Raw genomic sequence first — 21,331 nt, 5'->3', positions numbered from 1 at the left:
CAATATTACTCATTTAAGACCCTTAATCAGCACTGGTTAAGGGACATAATTTCATGGCTTAATCCTGTGAGCTTTCTTAGTGTTTATCACCTCAACTTGAACTAAAATTCTCCATGTTAAAGCCTGGCATCAGACTGCAGGGAGGATGTCCTGTTCCGAGTCTGGATACGTGAGCAGTGGAGAGATCCAGATTTTCATGACTGCGCAGACCAACACAACATATATGGAACATCATCTTGATCAAGCACACCCAGCATTTTCAGAATATGCATAGCAATCGAGATAGTATCTACTTTTAAATGATATTATTTCCTATAATATCTAAGGTCTGATGTAGAAAGAGTTATTTGCAATTGGACTTACTTATGCAGGCTTATCATGATCTTGGGACAGCCCTAAATGTTCACAGCCAACGGGTTCAGAGAATCTAGTGGCCAGTTTGTTCGAAGCGAGATCCCATCAATGGATGGTCAAATGATATTTTAGTTGATTTTATGTGACTCTGAGAGAGGAGGTGGAAGTATCGGTTTAATATCTTGATTAGACACTGGCATCCTTGGCAGTGAAGCTCCCTTTCAATACTACACTGGAAAATTCAGCCAGGATTTTGGAACTGGAGCCTCAAACTCTCCCTCCAACTCAGGACAACCTATCAACCTCAGGGGCACCTAGTAGCCAGGAGGACCATGAATGGAGGACCTAATTTCACCACACTGGGACATTTACACTACACACCCATCTGGCGGATTAATGGTCTCAGATACAAATACAGATACAAATCCAGTCTAATTAGTAGAAAACAAAATCCTTAAGAGTTCCTCTTGGACTTCCTTTACTGATCTACATCCACCTGAAATTGCTGCGATGCTGCATTTCACTCTGTTTCCAACTTCTGTAAGAAATTATCTTTCTTCAGAAATAGAAAGATAATACAGTTTAACATGTGGCTAAGGAGATGGTGCAGGACAGAGGGCTTTGGATTTTTGAATCATTGGGCTCTCTTCCAGGGAATTTGGGAGCTATACAGATGGGATGTTTTGCAGCCGAACTGGAGGGGGGACTAATATCCTTATTGGATGGTTTGCTGGTGCTGCTCTCGGGGGTTTAAACTAGAGTTGCAGGAGGATGGGACCCAGAGTGCCAGGGCAGATAGTGGAGTGGTTGTGGGGAAAGCTCTTGTACAAAGACAGGAATCCAAAGGTTGAGCATGGTGAGGATAATGTTCTGAGTTGTGTCTGATTCAATGGAAAGAGTATTATAGGTAAGGCAGGTGAGCTTAGAGCATGGATCAGTACATGGAATTATGACGTTGTGGTTATTAGTGAGACCTGGTTGAGGGTGGGGCAGGACCAGCAGCTCAGTGTTCCAGCTTCTGTTATCTCAGACATGAAGATCGGGAGGTATTAAAGAGTGAGGAATGGATGACATTACCAGTAAGGGAAAATGTCACGACAGTGCTCGTCCGGGACAAACTGGGAGGAACTGAAGAATAAGAAAGGGATGACCACATTAATGGGATTATATTATAGATCATCCAATAGTCAGCGTGATTTTAAGGGGCAACTTTGTAGAGAGATTGAAGACAGTTGCAAGAAACATAAGGTTATGATAGTGGTGATTTTAACTTTCCACATATTGACAGTAAAAGGGTTGGATGGGATAGTTTGTCAAATCTGTTCAGGAGAGTTTCCTTAATCAATATATAGAGGTCCCAACTACAGAAAGTGCAATACTAGAGCTCTTATTAGAGACCAAGAGTGGGCAGGTGACTGAATGTGTTTAGGGGACACCTTGAATCTAGTGCCCATAGTTCCTTTAGTTTCAAGATAATTATGTAGAAGGATAGGTCTGGTGCTCGTGGTGAGATTCTAAATTGTAGAAAGGCCTCTTTTGATGGTATCAGAAAGGATCTGGCAACTGTGGGTTGGGACAGGCTGTTTTCTGGCAAAGGTGTGCTTGGTAAGTGGGAGACCTTCAAAAGTAAAATTTTGAGAGTACAGAGCTTGTATGTTCCTGTCAGAATAAAAGGTAATGTTAAAAAGTTTATAGTACCTCAGTTTTCGCGGAGAGGGTGTTGCTCATTGACTTCAGCTTGTCATTTAACACAATCATCCCTCAGAGGCGGGTGTCCTCAATGGGACTCAACACCCCTCTCTGTAACTGGATCTTGGACCTCTTGAAGGAAAGACGGAGTAGGCAGCAACATCTCACTGAGCACACAGGCTGGGTGCTCAGTCGGCTGCTGACTCACGGCTGCACTGGCAAATCCAGCTCGAACCACACCATCAGGTTTGCTGAGGGTTAAAACAGTGGTTGGCCTCATCAGTAACAATGATGAGCCAGCAGAAAGAGAGGAGGCAGAGAGGATTGTCCAGTGTCTGAGACACAGCAAAAGAGATGATTGTGGACCTCAGGAAGGTGTAAGTTGACCACATCAATGGTTCTACTATGGAGAGAGAGAAGTGCACAAAGTTCCCTGGCAGATGACCTAACCTGGACCCACAACACCGCATCATTCGTCGAGAAGGCACAGCAGTGTCTACATTTTCTGATGAGATTCAGGTGTGCAAGGATCCCTACCCCCATCCTAACAACTTTCTACAGGAGAGGCTGCATCACTGTGTGGTATCGAACCGCAGGACCGTAAAACCCGCCAGCATGATCACCGTGGTCTTCTTCCCCCACTATTTGTGACATTTATCAGGAGCATTCTATGCAAAAGGACCCGAAGCACTGTTGAGGATCCCCACCACCCATCCCACAATCTCTGAACAAACCAGAGAAAATCTGCGGATGCTGGAAATCCCAGCAACACACACAAAAAGCTGGAGGAACTCAGCAGGCCAGGCGGCATCTATGGAAAAGAGTACAGCCGACGTTTTGGGCCGAAGCCCTTCGACAGGTCTGTACTCTTTCCTCCATAATTTTGTGTGTGTGTTGCCACAATCTCTTTGACCCACTACTGTCAGGAAGGAGGTACAGGAGCATCAGGACTAGGACTGCCAGAATGGGTAACAGCTTCTTCCCTCAGGCTGTGAGACTAATGAATACCCTGCCACCAGGGTCTCATCACGAGGACGGTGAGCTGTTTACCGTACTGTTTACCTCTGCTGCACACTACATACACTTGTAATGATATTTTATTAACTTATTTGTGGTAATATTTTGTTTGATATGCCGTGTGGGATATATGTTTTGTGGGTGCACCATGGTCCGGAAGAATGTTGTTTCATTCAGTTGTGTATATTGAAACATAGAAAATCTACAGCACAATACAGGCCCTTCGGCCCACAATGCTGTGCCGAACATGTCCTTACTTTAGAAATTACCTAGGCTTACCAATAGCCCTTTAACTTTGTAAGCTCCATGTACCTATCTGGGAGTCTCTTTAAAGACCCTATCGTTTCCGCCTCCACCGCCACCGCCGGCAGCCCATTCCACGCACTCACCACTCTCTGCGTAAAACATGTACCCCTGACATCACGTCTGTACCTACTTCCAAGCACCTTAACACTATGCCCTCTCATGCTAGCCATTTCAGCCCTGGGAAAAAGCCCCTGACTATCCACACAATCAATGCCTCTCATTATCTTGTACACCTCTATCAGGTCACCTCTCATCCTCCATCGCTCCAAGGAGAAAAGGCCGAATTCACTCAACCTATTCTCTAAGGTATGCTCCCCAATCCAGGAAACATCCTTGTAAATTTCCTCTACACCCTTTCTATGGTCTCCACATCTTTCCTATAGTGAGGCGACCAGAAATGAGCACAGTACTCCAAGTGGGGTCTGACCAGGGTCCTATATACCTGCAACATTACCTCTTGGCTCCCAAACTCAATCCCATGATTGATGAAGGCCAATGCACCGTATGCTTTCCAAACTACAGAGTCAACCTGCACAGCAGCTTTGAGCGTCCTATGGACTCGGACCCCAAGATCCCTCTGATCCTCCATACTGCCAAGAGTCTTACCATTAATACTATATTCTGCCATCATATTTGACCTACCAAAATGAACCACCTCACACTTATCTGGGTTGAACTCCATATATACAGTCAGGTGACAATAAACTTGAACTTGAGGGATATTGAGGTGCCGGTTAAGAAGAAAATTGAGGTACGTGACAGGTATGAGTAGCAAGGAACAAGTGAGGCAATCGGGGAGGATAAGAAATGCCAAAGAACACTAAAGAGGGAAATCTGGTGGGCTAAAAAGCGGTTGCTCTAGCAGACAAAGTGAAGGTGAGTCCAAAGAGCTTCTACAGATATATTCAGAGTAAAAGGATAGGGAGGGACAAAAGTGGTTCTCTTGAAGATCAGCACGATTATCTATGCATGGAGCTGAAAGAGGTAGAGGGGATATTAAATAGATTTTTTTTGCATCTGTATTTACTCAGGAGACAAACACTGGTTCTAAAGAACTGAAGCAAAACAGCAGTGTAGACTTTATAATGACTATAGAGGAGGAGGTGCTTGCTGTCTTGAGGCAAATTAGGGTAGAAAAATCCCCAGAGCTTGACAAGGTGTCCCTGGGGACCTTGAGGGGGGCAGTGCAGAAACTTCAGTGGCCCTAGGAGAGGTATTTAAGCATCCCTAGTCACCGGTGAGATACCGGAGGATTGGAGGGTAGCTAATATTATTCTGTTGTTCACGAAGGGCTCTAAAATAAGCCTGAAAATGATAGGCCAATGAGCCTGGCGTAAGTAGTAGTAAAGCTATTGGAGGGTATTCTAAGGGACCGTATATATAAATATTTGGATAGATAGAGACTGATTAGGGATAGTCAGCATGGCTTTGTGTGTGTAGCAGGTCATGTCTAACAAACCTTATGGAGTTTTGAGGAGGTTTCCAGGAAAGCTGATGAAAGCAAGGCAGTGCATGAACTTTCGCAAAGCCTTTGACAAGATCCTGCATGGGAAGTTGGGAGGGAGGAGAAGATGGCAGCGCACCGCGCGTGTGCAGCTCTCCGGTGAAAAATGGTGTCGTATCTGTTAAATAGGGGCCGTGGACAATTTCTGATTTGATGGAGACAGACATGAAAGCACAGAGGAACATCTGGGGAAATTTCTGAAATGCTGCTGTCGTTACTGTGTGGTCGGGAATCTTTTGGAGGGTAGGCCTCAAAATCCCCGACCTTGCCTGCTTTTGGCGACCGAGAAAGAGGTTGAATCGCTCAGACAGAGATGGTGCTCAGTACTCGGTGTCAGAGAGCTGATCAGAGCTTGAAGTTTTCGGATGACTCAGAGTCTGATTGTGGTCGGCGTGGCAGGGAGAGTTTTTCTTCCTTCTCCCGTCTGCGTGAGATGTGGGACATTTGAGAAACTTTGAAATTTACTGTGCTCATGGACTTCTTCATCAAGTTATGGTATTGTTGCACTGTTGTAACTATATGTATAATTATGTGGTTTCGTCAGTTTTTTCAGTCTTGGTTTGTCCTGTGTTTTTGGGATATCACACCGGAGGAAATAATGTATCATTTCTTAATGCATGCATTACTAAATGACAATAAAAGGGGACTACGTGTCTTCATAATCTAAAAGTTGGTCAAGAAGGTTTCATTGCTTGGAACTCAGGATGAGGTAGGTAGCAAACTGGATTCAACACTGGCTCTGCGGTAGAAGCCAGACAGTGGTAGTAGATGGTTGCCTCTTTGACTGGAGGCCTGTGACCAGTGGGGTACCACTGCGATCGGTGCTGGGTCCACTTTTGTTTGTCGCCTACATCAATGACTTGGATAACGTGGTGAACTGGATCAGTAAATTTTCAGATGACACCAAGATTAGCGGTGTGGTGGACAGTGAGGAAGACTACAGCACCTTGCACTGAGATCAGGACCAGCTGGAAAAATGGTCTGAAAAACAGCAGATGGAATTTAATGCAGGCAAGTGTGAGGTTTTGGGAAGACAAACCAGGGTAAGACTTGCACAGTGAGTGCTAGAGCACTGAGGAGTGTGGTAGAACAGAGGGGTCTGGGAATACAGATCCATAATTCCTTAAAGGTGGCTTCACAGGTGCAGTAGATAAGAAAGCTTTTGACACATTGGCCTCCACAGATCAAGGTACTGAGTACAGGAGAAGGGACGTTATGCTGAAGTTGTATAAGATGTTGGTGAGGCCTAATTTGGAGTCTTGTATGGAGTTTTAGTCCCCTATCTACAATAAAGATATCAACAAGGTTGAAGGAGTACAGAAAAGTACACTCAATGAGCATTTTATTAGGCACAGGGTTGGAACCCGGTGGGATCTTATGCTGCTGTAGCCCATCCACTTCAATGTTAAGGCATCGATCGTGTGGATAGTCAGAGGCTGAAATGACTAGCACGAGAGGGCACAGGTTTAAGGTGCTGGGGAGTAGGTACAGAGGGGATATCAGGGGTAAGTTTTTTACACAGAGAATGGTGAGTGTGTGGAATGGGCTGCCGGCAACGGTGATGGAGGCAGATACGATAGGGTCTTATAAGAGGCTCCTGGACAGGTACATGAAGCTTAGAAAAATAGCGGGCTATGGATAAACCTAGGTAATTTCTAAGGTGAGGACATGTTCGGCACAGCTTTGTGGGCCGAAGGGCCTGTATTGTGCTGTAGGCTTTCTATGTTTCTATGTTTAATGTGTTGTGTGTTCAGAGTTGCTCTTCTGCACATCACTGTTGTATCACATAGTTATTTGAGTTACTGTCACCTTCCTTTGAGTTTGAACCAGTCTGGTCATTCTCCTCTGGTCTCTCCCATTAACAAAGCGTTTTCACCCACAGAACGGACTGCTCACTGGGCGTTTTTTTTTTGTTTTCCTCACCATTCTCTGTAAACTCTAGAGACTGTTGTGAGTGAAAATCTCAGGAGATCAGCAGTTTCTGAGAAACGCAAAGTACCCCATCACAAATCAGTCCATGGTCAGAGTCACTTAGATCACAGTTTTTCCTCTTTCTGATGTTTGGTCTGAACCTCTTGACCATGCCTGCCTGCTTTTATGGATTGAATTGCTGCCATGTGATTGGCCAATTAGATATTTGCACTAATGAGCAGAGGTATATGTGTGCCTAATAAATTGGCCAACAAGGATGTTGCTGGATCTTGAAGACCTGAGTTATAGGGAACGGGTGAATTTTACTCCCTGGAGCACAGGAGAATGAAGGAAGATTTAATAGAAGTATACAAAGTTATGAGGGGTATATATAGGGGAAAATGCAGCAGGCTTTTTCTGTTCAAGTTGGGTAAAACTAGAGATAGAGTTCATAGGTTAAGTGTGAAAGGTGAAATGTTTAAGGGAAACAAGAGGGGGAGCTTCTTCGCTCAGAGAGCTGTGAGAGTGTGGAATGAGCCGCCAGCAGAAATGGTGAATGTGGGTATGATCTCAACAAGTTTGGATAAGTACATGGATGGGAGGGGTATGTAGTTCTAGGGTCCAGATGCAGGTCAATGGGACTAGGCACAGACTAGATGGACTGAATGGCCTGTTTCTGTGCTGTAGTTCTCAATGACTCTATGACCGCCTTACCAGAAGCAGGTTCAGCTCCATCTTGAAGAAACTTAGCCAATTCTTGTTTACCCATTCATCACAAAAGTGAGCATGGGAAAAGAAGAGTCCCAACAATGCACCCAGTCTCATCCATGTGATTAGCAAAAAAAGCATAATAAGTTTATCCTTTTGGGGACGGGAGGATAATTGTAGGAATGGGTGTGGGTATTTTATGTGGAAATATGTCTATGGAGGCTCTCAATCATCAAGGTCATTGTGTCTCAGGCAGTAGTAAATCAAGGCAACTGGATTTGCTGTGTTGTCTAGAGGATGTTTTGTCATTCATCCTAGAGTTTTGATCCATGGTGGGTAGTTTTCCGGCTTATAAACGCTGTGAGTTGTTTAAAGGTAGAGCAATCGCATGAGGGTTGTTAAGAGGTGCAGAGGTAATGAGAGGGTCATTAGTCTTATCTTTGCATGAATGGAGATGAGAACTGTTGTGGAGACACCGGGGTGGAGATTTGAGGACTGCATTGTAAGTAGCTGATAGGCGGTGTCAAACCCCACCCCCTCTGTTCAGGGAAGCGTTTTCCATTTGACAAAGATGGCTTCTTTAACCCCTCTTTCCTCCTGTCCTCCCTGTCCAAAAGTGCACATTGTTATCATGAAAGGAGTGTCTCTTGTCCTTTAGGTGTAGATATACAGCCGAGTATTGACCTGAGGTGTTAGCCTCCTATGCTGGGCTATCTGATTGTGAAGTGGTTGTTTTGTCTCTCTGATATACAGATTTGTGCAGTTCTCATTGCATTGGATAGCATATACAATATTCAGGGGTGGCTCTAAGGTGGTGCTAGCTAGCCCCAGCAGGAATTGCAATAGCACCAGAGTAGCACCACCAAGAAATTAACTGAAATTTCACATACAAATTTCAGCTGCTTTGCTTTCTCTGTATAGTTTTGAATACCGCTTGTTTCTCCAGTTGATCTAGTGAAACAGTGCATCCAATTACCATAGCACCCATGCAGCAACAAAGTTATAAACTCTGTCAGATCCACCTTCTGCTTATTCGTTCGTTGTCAATGTCTTGCCTTTGCTGTCCTCAGGTCAGTTAAACTGATCTAAGATCACTTAAGATGGTGATGTCACTCACTCTCACTCACGCGAGAGTTTGATAGTATACATCCAGGTGCAGATCCACAGTCTCACGAGACTAACGGATGCCCCCCCCCCCCCACACACACACACACACACACACACACACATTGTGCTTTTACAAGCTAGCGTGGGCCTGGCACGTGCATTATTTTGGCTGGCGTGAAAAATGGATCAATTTTTAGTGAGAAAACGACCTTATCCAGAGGAATCAATGGTGTCTCAGCCTAAGCATGTCTTAATTGAAAGTGACATGCAGAAAAAAGTTAGTGGGGATGAGAATGGCAGCATATCATCGAAAGAGTTTGAGGGCGAAGTAGAGGAACAAGAAATGGAGCAGGATTCAGAAGAGGATGTGGATGAAACTGCTCTTAGTGCTAGTGGCAATACTGTTAGCGATGTCAGCCAACAGCCTGAGGAAGGACCCCACTGGCCAGCATTGAAAAAGTACCGTTCGCTGCTCACAAGTTTGGCAATCAGCAAAGGAGTTTTATTTGTGGCTGGTTTGACTGGCTGGAATATTCAATCATGAAAGATGCTACGTCCTGCTTCACATGCAGGCATTTCCTGTGTGGAGGACGTGGGTTCCATTGCTGAGTCTCCATTCGCTGTCACCGGTTACCGCAACTGGTGGAAAGCTACAATAGCTTTCCAAACCCACCATGTAAATGCAGCTCATAAATTTGCTATGGAGGCATGGGCCGAATTCACATTGAGAAAACAAGACCGTTCAAGATTGGGAAATATGCTTGACAAAGGACATGCAAAGGTTGTCCAAGACAATCGTGAGTATACGAGAGCAGTGGTTGAGTCTCTAGCAAGGACAGACAGTGAATGACACAGTGGAATTTCTAGCTCCAATGAGACCCTACCGCGATGCATTTATAGATTTATACAAACTAATCTGCACATCACTGACACTACCTGTGACATCTGCCTCATGCAAACGGAGTTTCTCTTGCCTCAGACGCCTCAAAAACTACCTAAGGAATAGCAGCGGTGATGCTTGGAACAGCAACTTGGCCCTGTTGGACATAAACAGCCAAAGGACCAAAGCACTTGACATCCAGAAAATCACTGATGCTTTCACCACCAATCACAACAACAGACGGATTGTGCTTCTCTGAAAACATCAACGGTGAGGGCAGTTGATTTTTTTTAAAATTTGGGAAAAGACTAATGCTGATAATTGTTATTCTTTTGTGGTGGATACCCCATAGTCCTTGTGTTTCCTGCAAATCCCAAAATATTACATTTACTGCTATTAAGCCTACAGGTTTTGCTTAGACTTCCAAGCGGTGATTGTGTTGATTTTTGTTTTAAATTCAGTAGCCAAATTAATTGAGGTATTGCATGGTCAGAGTACGATTTGTCCAACTCCTGGTACAGCCTTGCATCTGTTGTTTGCCTTATTTGACTTTAATAATGGTGTATCTTTTGGCTTGTCTGTCTCTGTAATGTGAGTAGCAGTGGACATTGTGGGTTAGTGTTGTGTTTTTCAGTTGAAAAGCACGCATTTGACACTCATTGCGGTATTGGTGCGTGATTCACGTTGTGCGCTGTGGGTCGGATGCTCTGTTGGTTTGTTTGTTGATGCTCTGTGTAGCCTGGGTTGCCTCCGGTGCTGTTGACACTGTCACAGTTCACTTCTGTATTATATTTATCAAATGTTGTTGCTTGTGAATCAACAGAGGCACTTATAGTAGGCACATAATGCTTGAAATTGACTTTTGAATGCCACGCGTCTGGCCTTGCGAATACATATTACCATAGGGTACATCCCTCAGCACCCCATCACTGAATAATTCAGCCCCACTGTAGCACCAGCAAGAAGAAGTTTCTGGCCCCACCACTGACAATATTTCTCTGTTTATGCCTGGACGTACGATTCTTGGGGTGGATGAGTTTCTGTCTGAGTGTGTAGTTTTAAAACTCACAGGGAACTAGTGTTGTTGAAAATCCTTCTGATGTCTGCTACAGGCTGCACCATGGGTTGCACAGTTTGGACAGGGAGGACAGGTGGTTTGAAAGAGGAGTTAAGGAAGCCAGCTTTGTCAAACTGGAAAACCCATCGCTGAACAGAGGGGGTGAGGTATCAACACCTATCAGCAATTTACGATGCAGTCCTAATATCTCTACCCCGACATCTCCACAACAGTTCACACCTCCATTCATGCAAAGATAAGACTAATGGTCTTTTCATTACCTCTACAACTCTTAACGACCCTCATATGATTGCTATATGTTTCAACAACTCACAGAGTTTATAATCTGGAAAACTACCCACCATGGATCAGAACTGAAGAAGCCTCGGATGAGTGGTGAAACGTCTTCTAGACAACACAGCAAGTCCAGTTGCCTTGACTTACTACTGCCTGATATTATGTGAAAATGGAACTATACAACTCGGGAGTGGGCTCTTCAGCTCTCGGAGTCAATGCCAACCATCAGCCACACACTTTCAAATAAACCTCACTAATTCCATTTTGTTCTCCTCATATTCCGATCAATTTCTTCCAGATTCTACCACTCACCTACAACTATGTGGCAATATACAGTGACTCTTTAACCTCCCAACCCTTGTATCTTTGGGATGTAGGAGAAAACCCATGTCTGGGGAAAGCCTAGACAATGAAACTCCACACAGAAAGCACCAGGATTGAACCCAGACTGCTGGAACTTTGAAGCAAGGGCTTTATCATTACGTCACTTCACGAGGCTTAAGAAGGCTTATGGAATGCTTGTTTTTGTTAATCAAGGCATTGAGTTCAAAAGTCAAGAGGTTATGTTGCAACTTTATAAAACTCTGGTTAGGCCACATCTGGAGTATTGCATACAGTTCCGGTCGCCTCACTCTCGGAAGGATGTCGAAGCTTTGGAAAGGGTACAGAAGAGGTTTACCAGGATGCTGCCTGGTCTAGAGGGCATGTTCTACCAGGAGAGGCTGGACAAACTTGGGTTGTTTTCTCTGGAGTGGTGGAGGCTGAGGGGAGATCTGATAGAGGTTTGCAAGAGTATAAGAGGCAATGATAGAGTGGACAGGGAGTATCTGCTTCTCAGGGTAGAAATATCGAACAGCAGAGGGCATGCATTGAAGGTGAGAGGGGATAGGTTGAAGGGGGATGTGAGGGGTGAGTTTTTTACTCAGAGTGGTGGATGCCTGGAATGTTCTGCCTGGGATGGTGGTGGAGGCAAATCCATCAGAGGCTTTTAAGAGACATTTGGATAGACACATGGATGTAAGGAAGATGAAGAGAACAGGAATTCTGCAGATGTTGGAAATTCAAGCAACACACATCAAAGTTGCTGGTAAATGCAGCAGGCCAGGCAGCATCTCTAGGAAGAGGTACAGTCGACGTTTCAGGCCGAGACCCTTCGTCAGGACTAACTGAAGGAAGAGTGAGTAAGGGATTTGAAAGTTGGAGGGGGAGGGGGAGATCCGAAATGATAGGAGAAGACAGGAGGGGGAGGGATGGAGCCAAGAGCTGGACAGGTGATTGGCAAAGGGGATATGAGAGGATCATGGGACAGGAGGCCCAGGGAGAAAGAAAGGGGGGAGGGGGGGCGGGTATAGGTAGGAGGGATTAGTGTTTGGGGGTTTTTGATTTGCATTTTAGCTGGTTTAGCACAACATTGTGAGCCAAATGGCCTGTTCCTGGACTGTACTGTTCTATTTCTAAGATGCACTTTTGTGCCAGGATTGGTTATTACAGCAAATACAGTTCCTTTAATGTGCACGACAACACCAATTTAGAATTACATGCATGATTAGAATAGATGGAGTAGTAGAATATGCAGGAAAACACAAGGAAATGATTTGTAATCGCCTTATGTCTAAAATATGCTGTGGAACTTGATTTATCTGCCAAGATAACTTGCTTTCACATTCAACTGAATTCCTTTGTTTAATTTGAAATAAAGTAGTGAGCAAAATCAATCTCAAGAGGACATCAGTGTTTTTCTATGAGTGATAGTATACTGTGTTTTTCTTCGGTGAATCACTGGCACTTCATTTTTCTCGGAAACCACCATCCCATTGGGATGAATTTTTTTTGTATTCCGGGAAAGTTGTGGCGATGGAATGAGGAAAAGTCCTCAGAAATTCATCTGGCATATTTGTTATCAGGTGTGGTATTCATCACTGTTTTGTGCCAAGAATCAATATTGTAACAGCTATCTTAGGAAATGCTAGGTGGGGATGAGAGGCTCTTGGTAAAAGTGAAAGGGTCACATGTTAGCATAAGGTCACTTGTATATTCATAGGTTTTGTAACATTGCATTTGTACCAGTCACTTGGGGATCGCAGGCTGCTTAGTATTTGAGTGGCCAATAAATTATTTGCAGCTTATCAGGCTAAAAGTTGCTTTGGGCTTGCTGCATGCCAAAATGGGCTGCTTCATTTGCTGTGAATAAACAAAATTGCCTATTATACAATTCTGCACAGGCAGGCTCTTGCCAGGTCTCCAGCCAGCCAACGCGAGTCACCTGCCACTTGTGTCCAACTGAGCGCCTGCAGCCTATTTAAACCCAGCTCTCATCCACAGTCCATGCTCACTCATTGAGTCAGCAGCCTCAAGCAGTTGATCCTCGCTTTCAGTTGCCCTTTGTGTTTAGTGTCTTGTTTTGTGGCTGACCCCTCATGGCTTATTATTTTGTAGTTTATTAGAAAAGTATCATTTACTTCTGACATTTCTGCTGTTCTGCCTTTTGATCAAGTCTTCTCTACATTTCTAGACAGGATGAGTAAACCAGTGATTGACCCAGCCGGTTTTGCTTCCCTAAAGGAAGCCATCTGTTGACTTGAGCTCACGATCCAGAAGCGGCAGGAAACCATTGACCATCTGTGCACCACTCTCAGCCAATTCTCCATCTTGATACAGCAACCCTGAGCCAGATAACCTCCTCCCTTGGAGCCCCAGATTCCGGTGGCCGAACACTTTGACGGATCCCCAGCCTAACGCCTCAACTTCCGGTCCCACTGTGTTTTGCCCTTTGAGCTCCAGCCGTCTCTGTATTTTACGTTCTGAGCCAGGATTACCTCCATCATCTCTTTCTTGTCTGGGTGAGCTCTGACCTGGGCCACCGCTAACTGGGACAATAAGACTCCTATCTGTAACAGATATGAGGACTTTACCATTGAGATGAAACAGGTTTTTGACCATCTGGGAAGCGGAAGGGGAGGCAGTGGATCAGAGACTTAGTCTGTGTCAAGGTTCACACTCTGCTGTCATGGAATTCAGGACCCTTGTGGTGAAGACCAGCTGGAATGCAGAAGTGCTGCTGGCCCATCACCATCACGGCCTCTCAGAGTGCTGGAAAGATGAACTGTTTACCTGGGAGGTGCCCACAGACCTCAAAAGCTTCATCACCTTGCCACTCGTATTGACAATTGTCTTCAGGAACGTCATTTCAGATCATCAGCCAGAACTCCAGTTCCATTCCCAGGACCATTTCAGGCCGCAGGACCCTCCTTGCTAATGCCTCTGGAACCCATACAGCTAGGGACAGCTCCCTCAACTCCACCAAGATCACGGGAGTCAATGGAGAAACAAGTCTGCACCTTCTGCAGAGCAGCCGTCCGACAACGCATCAAATGCCCACCCCGTCATGGAACAGGTGCCTCCAGGTAGAGGCGAGAGGCTCTCCCTAGCCCCTCTTTCCAGTACCAGGGCTTAACTCATTTTCTTTGTCCTCCTTCACACCCAAATGGATCCACGTGCATAGGAGGCTCTGGTGGATTCCAGTACAGCAGGCAACTTTCTGGACCAGACTCCAACTGGGCAGCATGGACTCCCCGCTAAGCCTACCTCTCAGCCCTTCTGCGTCACAGGCATTGACAGATGTCCCTTGGGACCTGGGGTGGACAAAGCGCACGTACAGCCCGTGCACAAGCACACCGGAGAGCAGTGTCGGTCCACCCAGTTCCTCCTGATTTACTCACCCAACACTCCCCTCGTCTTGGGTCACCACTGGCTGTCATGACCCTCTCTTCGCCGGTTCACTGCCGAGTTGGGGGCCCACCTGCCTGCAACCTCAGTGGACTTCAGCACGTAAATCTGCGGAGACGGAGGAAAATACCACGACTTGGCCATCACCCTCAGGGGGATGGGTGGAAGACGGTGTTCAAAACACCCACTGGCCACCTTGCATACTTGGCGATGCCTTTCAGATTTTCCAACAGCCCAGCTGATTTCCAAGCCTTCATTAACAAGACACTCCGAGACATGCCTACACAGGTATGTGTTTACCTAGCTCGACGACATCCTCATCTTCTCCAAGGACCCCCAAGACTCCATCTGTCACGTCTGTTCAGACCTTCAGCATCTCCTAAAGAACCAACTGTATGGCAAATTAGAAAAAAATGCCAGCTCCACACCCCATTCATCTTCCTCCTGGGTTACGTCCTTTCACCCCAAGGCTCAACCATGGACCTGAAGAAAGTGCGCACTGTCATTGCATGGCCTCGACTGCACTCCCTCAAGCTACAGTACATTTTGGACTTCTCCAGAAACTACACTGCTCCTCTCCCCTCCCTCACCAAGTCACCTACCTCATGGATAACCTGGTCTGCAACTGTGGACCACTCTTCCAAGGTGCTCAAGAGATGCTTGACCTCCACTCCTATTCTACGCCACCCGAACACCCACTCCCCCCGGACCATTTGTGGTAGAGGTGGGCGCATCTGACGTGGGTGACGGGGCCATCCTCTCCCAGTGAGGACTGGATAGGAAGACACAACCCTGTGCCTTCTTCTTGTGAAAGTTCATCTCTACCCAGTACTGTAATGGAGTAGGAGACAGGGAGCTATTCACCATTTAATAGGTTTGGAGAAACGGAAGTATAGGCTGACAGGAAACATGGAGCCCTTCTTGATCTGGACTGCCCACCAGAACCTCATATCCATTCAAAAGACCCATCATCTCAACCCACGTCAGGATCGCTGGGTCTCTTTGAGCAATTTAACTTCACCATCTCTTTCTGATCCATCTTGAATAACACTAAGGCGGATGGCGGATGGCGGATGGCCTGTCATGACAGTTTGACCCTGCGGAAACTGAAATCGACCCTCAGTCCATCATCTACGATCCTTGCCCCAATCACGTGAGACCTTGAGAACCAGATCCACCAGGTCTACAGCCACGAGGCTGCTCTGGCGGACAAACCTGTCAACCACATGTATGTGCTGGCAGCGGTGTGCACTGAGGCACTCCAGTGGGTGCACACCTCACCCGTCTCCTGCTTTCTGCAAATGCTGGTTCTTGCGGCCCTCCTTGATCGCAAATGCACGCCGGTTCATTGCTGCCAGTCCTCAATATGCCAGTCCGATTCCTCCAACCAGTGGTACTCTGGTGTCCTGTGGCCTCAACTGTTCCCGTCATGCTCTTGGTCCCACATCACCATGGACTTCATCACGTGCTTGTCATCTTCTGATGGAGCCACGGTAGTCATTGCAGATTGGTTCTCCAAGATGGACAAACTCATTACCCTCCCCAAATGTCCATCAGCTGCTGAGACAATGGACCTGGCTCTCCAACATGCAATTTGCCTCAGAACGTTGTGATAGGTTTGGGTCCACAATCTGTCTCCTGCTTCTAGTGGTCCTTCTACTCCCACTTCTGCACCTCAGTGAGCTTGTCCTTTGACTATCATAGCAGACCAATGGTCAGTCAGAAAGAGCAAATCAGCAAGTTTTTGCGATGCCCCCAACCCTTCCACATGGAAGAAGTATCTTCTCTGTCCCACCTCCTCTGCTAGAGTATGTCACCCTTTCAAGTGCCTCATGGCCTCCAACTCCTGTTATTCTTTACAAAGGAGGCAACATTGGACATTCCGTCAGTCAGAACCCTGGTTTTTTGCTGCATGAATACTCGGAAGAGGACACAAAATGCCATCTTAGCTGTCAACCACACCTATTGCCACCACGCCAACCACTGGTAGTGCCCAGCCAGATTACTCCAGCCTGGGGACAGTGCCTGGCTGTCCACCCAAGATCTGCCCCTGCTCAACAACCCTTGCAAGATTTCGCCGCAGTTCATTGGTCAGGATTACCCACCGCATCAATCGAGCCTCTTGCTATCTGCAGCTGCCACTATGCCTCAGGATCACACCTACCTTCCAGTTGTCCTGCTTCCAGCTGTCCACGGACCACTCAACCCATCCAAGTCTACACCTTCAGAACCAGGATGGTGGAAAGTAGCCCGGAGGAGAAGTCTTGGGTGCCATCCAGTTTCATCTTGAATCCATTGATCCATTGCTCATCAGAGTTTCACTGGACCTATCTGGATCACCCTGGGCCATCAGAGAGGGAGGCGTTGTCCTGTCATGCCTGCACAGATAGGAACCTCCCAGTCTCCACCCAGCTAACAGGAGTCATCTGCCATTCATCTCCACCTCATCAGCTGCAGCCTATTTAAACCTAGCTCTTATCCGCAGCCCTTTTTCACTCATCAACCCAGCCAGCCTTGACCAGTTCCTCCTAGACTTCAGTTACTTTGTTGCCTGTTGTGTTCAGTATCTGTTCTCTCTTGTTTTATGGCTTCTCATGACCTAGAGTCCATAACACCATAAGATATAGGAGCAGAATTAGGCCATTCAGCCCATCGAGTCTCCTCCACCATTCCATCATGGCTGATCTTGGATCCCATTCAACCCCATCGACCTGCCTTCTTGCCATCACCTTTGAAGTCTTGATCAATCAGGAAACTATCAATTTTCACTTTAAATATGCCCGGACACTCTTCAATGACAACACATCCTTTCTGAGATATGGGGCCCAAAACGGTTGACAATACTCTGTGCAGCCTGACTAGTGTCTTATAAAGCCTTAGCATTATCTCCTTGTTTTTATATTCTATTCCCCTTGGAATAAATGCCAACATTGCATTTGTCTTCTTTACAACAGACTCAACCTGTAACTTAACCTTCTGGGAGCTTACGCGAGGACTCCTAAGTCCTTTTGCACCTCCGATGTTTGAATTTTCTCCCCACTTAGTAATAGTCTGCACTTTTGTTCCTTCTACCGAAATGCATTATCTTACATCCAACACTATTCCATCTGCCACTTTTTTGTCCATTCTTCCAATTTGTTTAAATCCTGCTCCAATTGCATTACTTCCTCAGCACTACCTACCCCTCCACCTGCCTTTGTATCATCTGCAAACTTTGCACAAAGCCATCAATTCCACTGTTTAAATCATTGACAAACAATGTGAAAAGTAGCGGTCCTAATATTGACCCCTGAGGAAGCCTACTAGCCACTGGCAGTTAATCAGAAAAGGCCCCTTTTATTCCCACTCGCGCCTCCTGCCTCTCAGCCATTCCTCTTTCCATGCCGATATCTTTCCTGTAATACCATAGGATTTTATCTTGTTAAGCAGCCTCATGTGTGGCACATTATCAAATGCCTTCTGAAAATCCAAGTAAATGACATCCACTGCCTCTCCTTTGTCTGCCCTGCTTGTTACTTCCTCGAAGAACTTTAACAGATTTGTCAGGCAAGATTTCCTTTCACATTAACCATGCTGAGTTTGACTTATTTTATCATTAGTCTCCAAGTACCTCTAAACCTGATCCTTAATAATGGACTCCAACCCTTTCCCAGCTACTGAGGTTGGGCTAACTGGCCTATAATTTCCTTTCTCCCTTCTTAAAGAGTGGAGCGATATTTGCAATTTTCCAGTCCTCTGGAACCATGCCAGAATCAAGTGATTCTTGAAAGATCATAACCGCTGAAGAGATAGCATCTGCTATGTCGTCAGCAACCTGTTTCAGAACTCTGGGATGTAGTCCATCTGGTCCAGGTGACTTACCCACCTTAAGATCTTTTTGTCTGCCTGGCACTTTTTCCTTTGTAATAGCAATGGCACTCAATCCTGCTCCCTGACACTCACAGACCTCTGGCACACTGCTAGTGTCTTCCAGAGCAAAGACTGATGCAAAGTACTGATTAAGTTCATCTGCCATTTTTTGTCCCCCATTACTATCTCACCAGCATCATTTTCCAATGGTCCAATATCAGCTCTCACCTCCCTTTTACTCTTCATATAACTGGAAAAAAGCTTCTGGTATCCTACTTTATGTTATTGGCTAGTTTGCCCTCATATTTCATCTTTTCCCTTCTTATGGCTTTTTTAGTTGCCTTTTGTTGGATTTTAAAAACTTCCCAGTTATCCATCTCCCCACTCACTTTTGATACATTTTATGCCCTTTCCATAACTTTTATGCAGTCCTTTACTTCTCTTATCAGCCACTGTTTCCGAGCCCTGCCATTTGAGAACTACTTCTTCAGTGGGATATATCTATCCTGTGCCTTGTGAACTATTCCCAGAAACTTCAGCCACCACTGCTCTGCCATCGTCGCTGCCAGTACCTTCCTCCAATCCACCTGGGCAAGCTCCTCTCTCATGCCTCTGTAATTCCCTTTATTCCATTGCGATACTGATACATGTGACTTATGCTTCTCCCTCTCAAATTGCAGTATGAATTCAATCATATTATGATCACTGTCTCCTAAGGGTTCCTTTACCTTCACCTCCCTAATAAAATCTGGGTTATTACACAGCACCCAATCTAAGATGGCCTTTCCCTGAGTAGGCTCAAGCACAAGCTGCTCTAAAAAGCCATCTCATAGGCATTCAATAAATTCCCTCTCTTGCAATCCAACACCAACATGATTTTTTCAATCCCCTTGCATATTGAAGTCCCGCATTACAATTGTGACATTACTCTTATTACATACCTTTTCCAGCTCCCTTTAAAATCTCAACCCCATATCTTGGCTACTATTTGTGGGTCTATATATGTTTCCCAAATGGTTTTTTCACCCTTGCTGTTTCTTAACTCCACCCACAAAGATTTGACATTCACTGACCTTATGTCATCTTTTTCTAAAGATGTAATTCCAACTTCTACCAACAGAGCCACACCACCGCCTATGCCTTCCTGCTTATCCTTTTGATACAAAGTATATCCTTTGATATTAAGCTCCCAACTATGGTCTTCTTTCAGCCACGACTCAGTGATGCCCATAACGTCATATCGACCAATCTCTAACTGCGCCACAAGTTCCTCCACCTTATTCTGAATGCTACACACATTTAAATACAGCACCTTCAGTCCTACATTCTTCGCCCTTCTGAATTTTGTCTCTGTGGTACAATTTAACTCTTTGCTCTGTCTGCATTTGTACCCAATCATTGGCTTGCCCTTCCTTACATTCATATTACACCTATCATCTACTTGAAAACCTGCTGGCTACTCCTCAGCTCTATCATACTGGTTCCCAACCCACCACAATATTAGTTTAAACCACTCCCAACTGCTCTAGCAAACCTCCCCACAAGGATATTGGTCCCCCTCAGATTCAAGTGAATCCCATGCCTTTTGTACAGGTCATACCTGCCCCAGAAGAGCCCCCAATGAAATAGAAATCTGAATCCCTGCCCCCTGCTCCAATTCTTCAGCCACGCATTTATCTGCCACTTCATTCTATTCCTATCCTCACTGTCACGTGGCACAGGCGGCAATCCCAAGATTACTACCCTTGAGGTCTTGCTTCTCAACTTCCTTCCTAACTCCCTGTGGCCTGTTTTCAGGACCTCCTACCTATGTTGTTGGTATCAATATGTACCATAACTTCTGGCTGCTCACCCTCCCTTTTCAGGATACTGTGGATGTGTTCAGAAACATTGTGGACCTTGGCGCCTGGGAGGTAAACTTCTATCCATATTTCTTTTTCATGTCCATAGAGTTGCCTGTCTCTCTCCCTAACTATAGAATCCCCGTTTACTGCTGCCATCCTCTTCAGTTCCCTACCCTTCTGAGCCACAGAGCCAGACTCAGAGCCAAGGCATGTTTGCTGTTTCTTCCTCCAGGTAGGTAGTTCCCCACACCCCCCCGCCAGCTGTAATCAAAATGGAGTACTTATTGTTGAGTGGGACAGCCACAGGGGTGCTCTCCACTATCTGATATTTTCCCTTCCCTCTCTTGACAGTCACCCATTTATCTGTTTCCTGTAGCCGTGGGGTGACTACCTCCCTGTAGCTCCTGTCTATCACCTCCTCACTTTCCCTAACAAGACGAAGGTCATTGAGCTGCAGCTCCAGTTCCTTAACTCGGTCTCTACGGAGCTGCATCTCGATGCACCTGGTGCAGGTGTGGCCATTGGGGAGGCTGGAAGTCTCCTGGAAATCCCACATCTGACACCCAGAACAAAACACTGGCTCTGCAGACATACCCCTATTCTTTCAAGAATTAAATAAGAAAAAGAAACAAAAAATAAACTTACCTAACCACCTTGTCTCTGCCTGTTCTTGCTGAAGCCTGTTGAACCAAAGCCTTACCACTCTGACACAGACCACTCTGACAATAACTGCTCCGCCAGATGCTACCTCTCTTTGATGGAGACTGGGTATTTCAAGCTCAGCTCCGGACCCGCATGAGAATGCTTTTATTACATCTGTGCTGCTGTCCAATCAAAGACTCCCACTGGAAACTGGCTGCTCTTTCAAGCTCCACTCCAGACCTGTGCGGGGACACTCCTATTGCATCTGCGCCGCTGTCTCATCAAAAACCATTGTTATTTTGCAGTTCATTAGTAAGGTATCGTTTACTGCTAAATTGTCTCCGCTGCTCTGTTATTGGGGTAAGCCTCCTCTACATTTCCTGGCAACAATCATTAGCTCCCATATTCACTCCTGGTGTTATTAGGGAAGGAAGGTTATT

The sequence above is a fragment of the Mobula hypostoma genome, chromosome 17, assembly GCF_963921235.1.
Source record: "Mobula hypostoma chromosome 17, sMobHyp1.1, whole genome shotgun sequence".
NCBI classification, from domain to species: Eukaryota; Metazoa; Chordata; class Chondrichthyes; order Myliobatiformes; family Myliobatidae; genus Mobula; species Mobula hypostoma.
Note: the sequence above shows the minus strand (reverse complement) of the source record.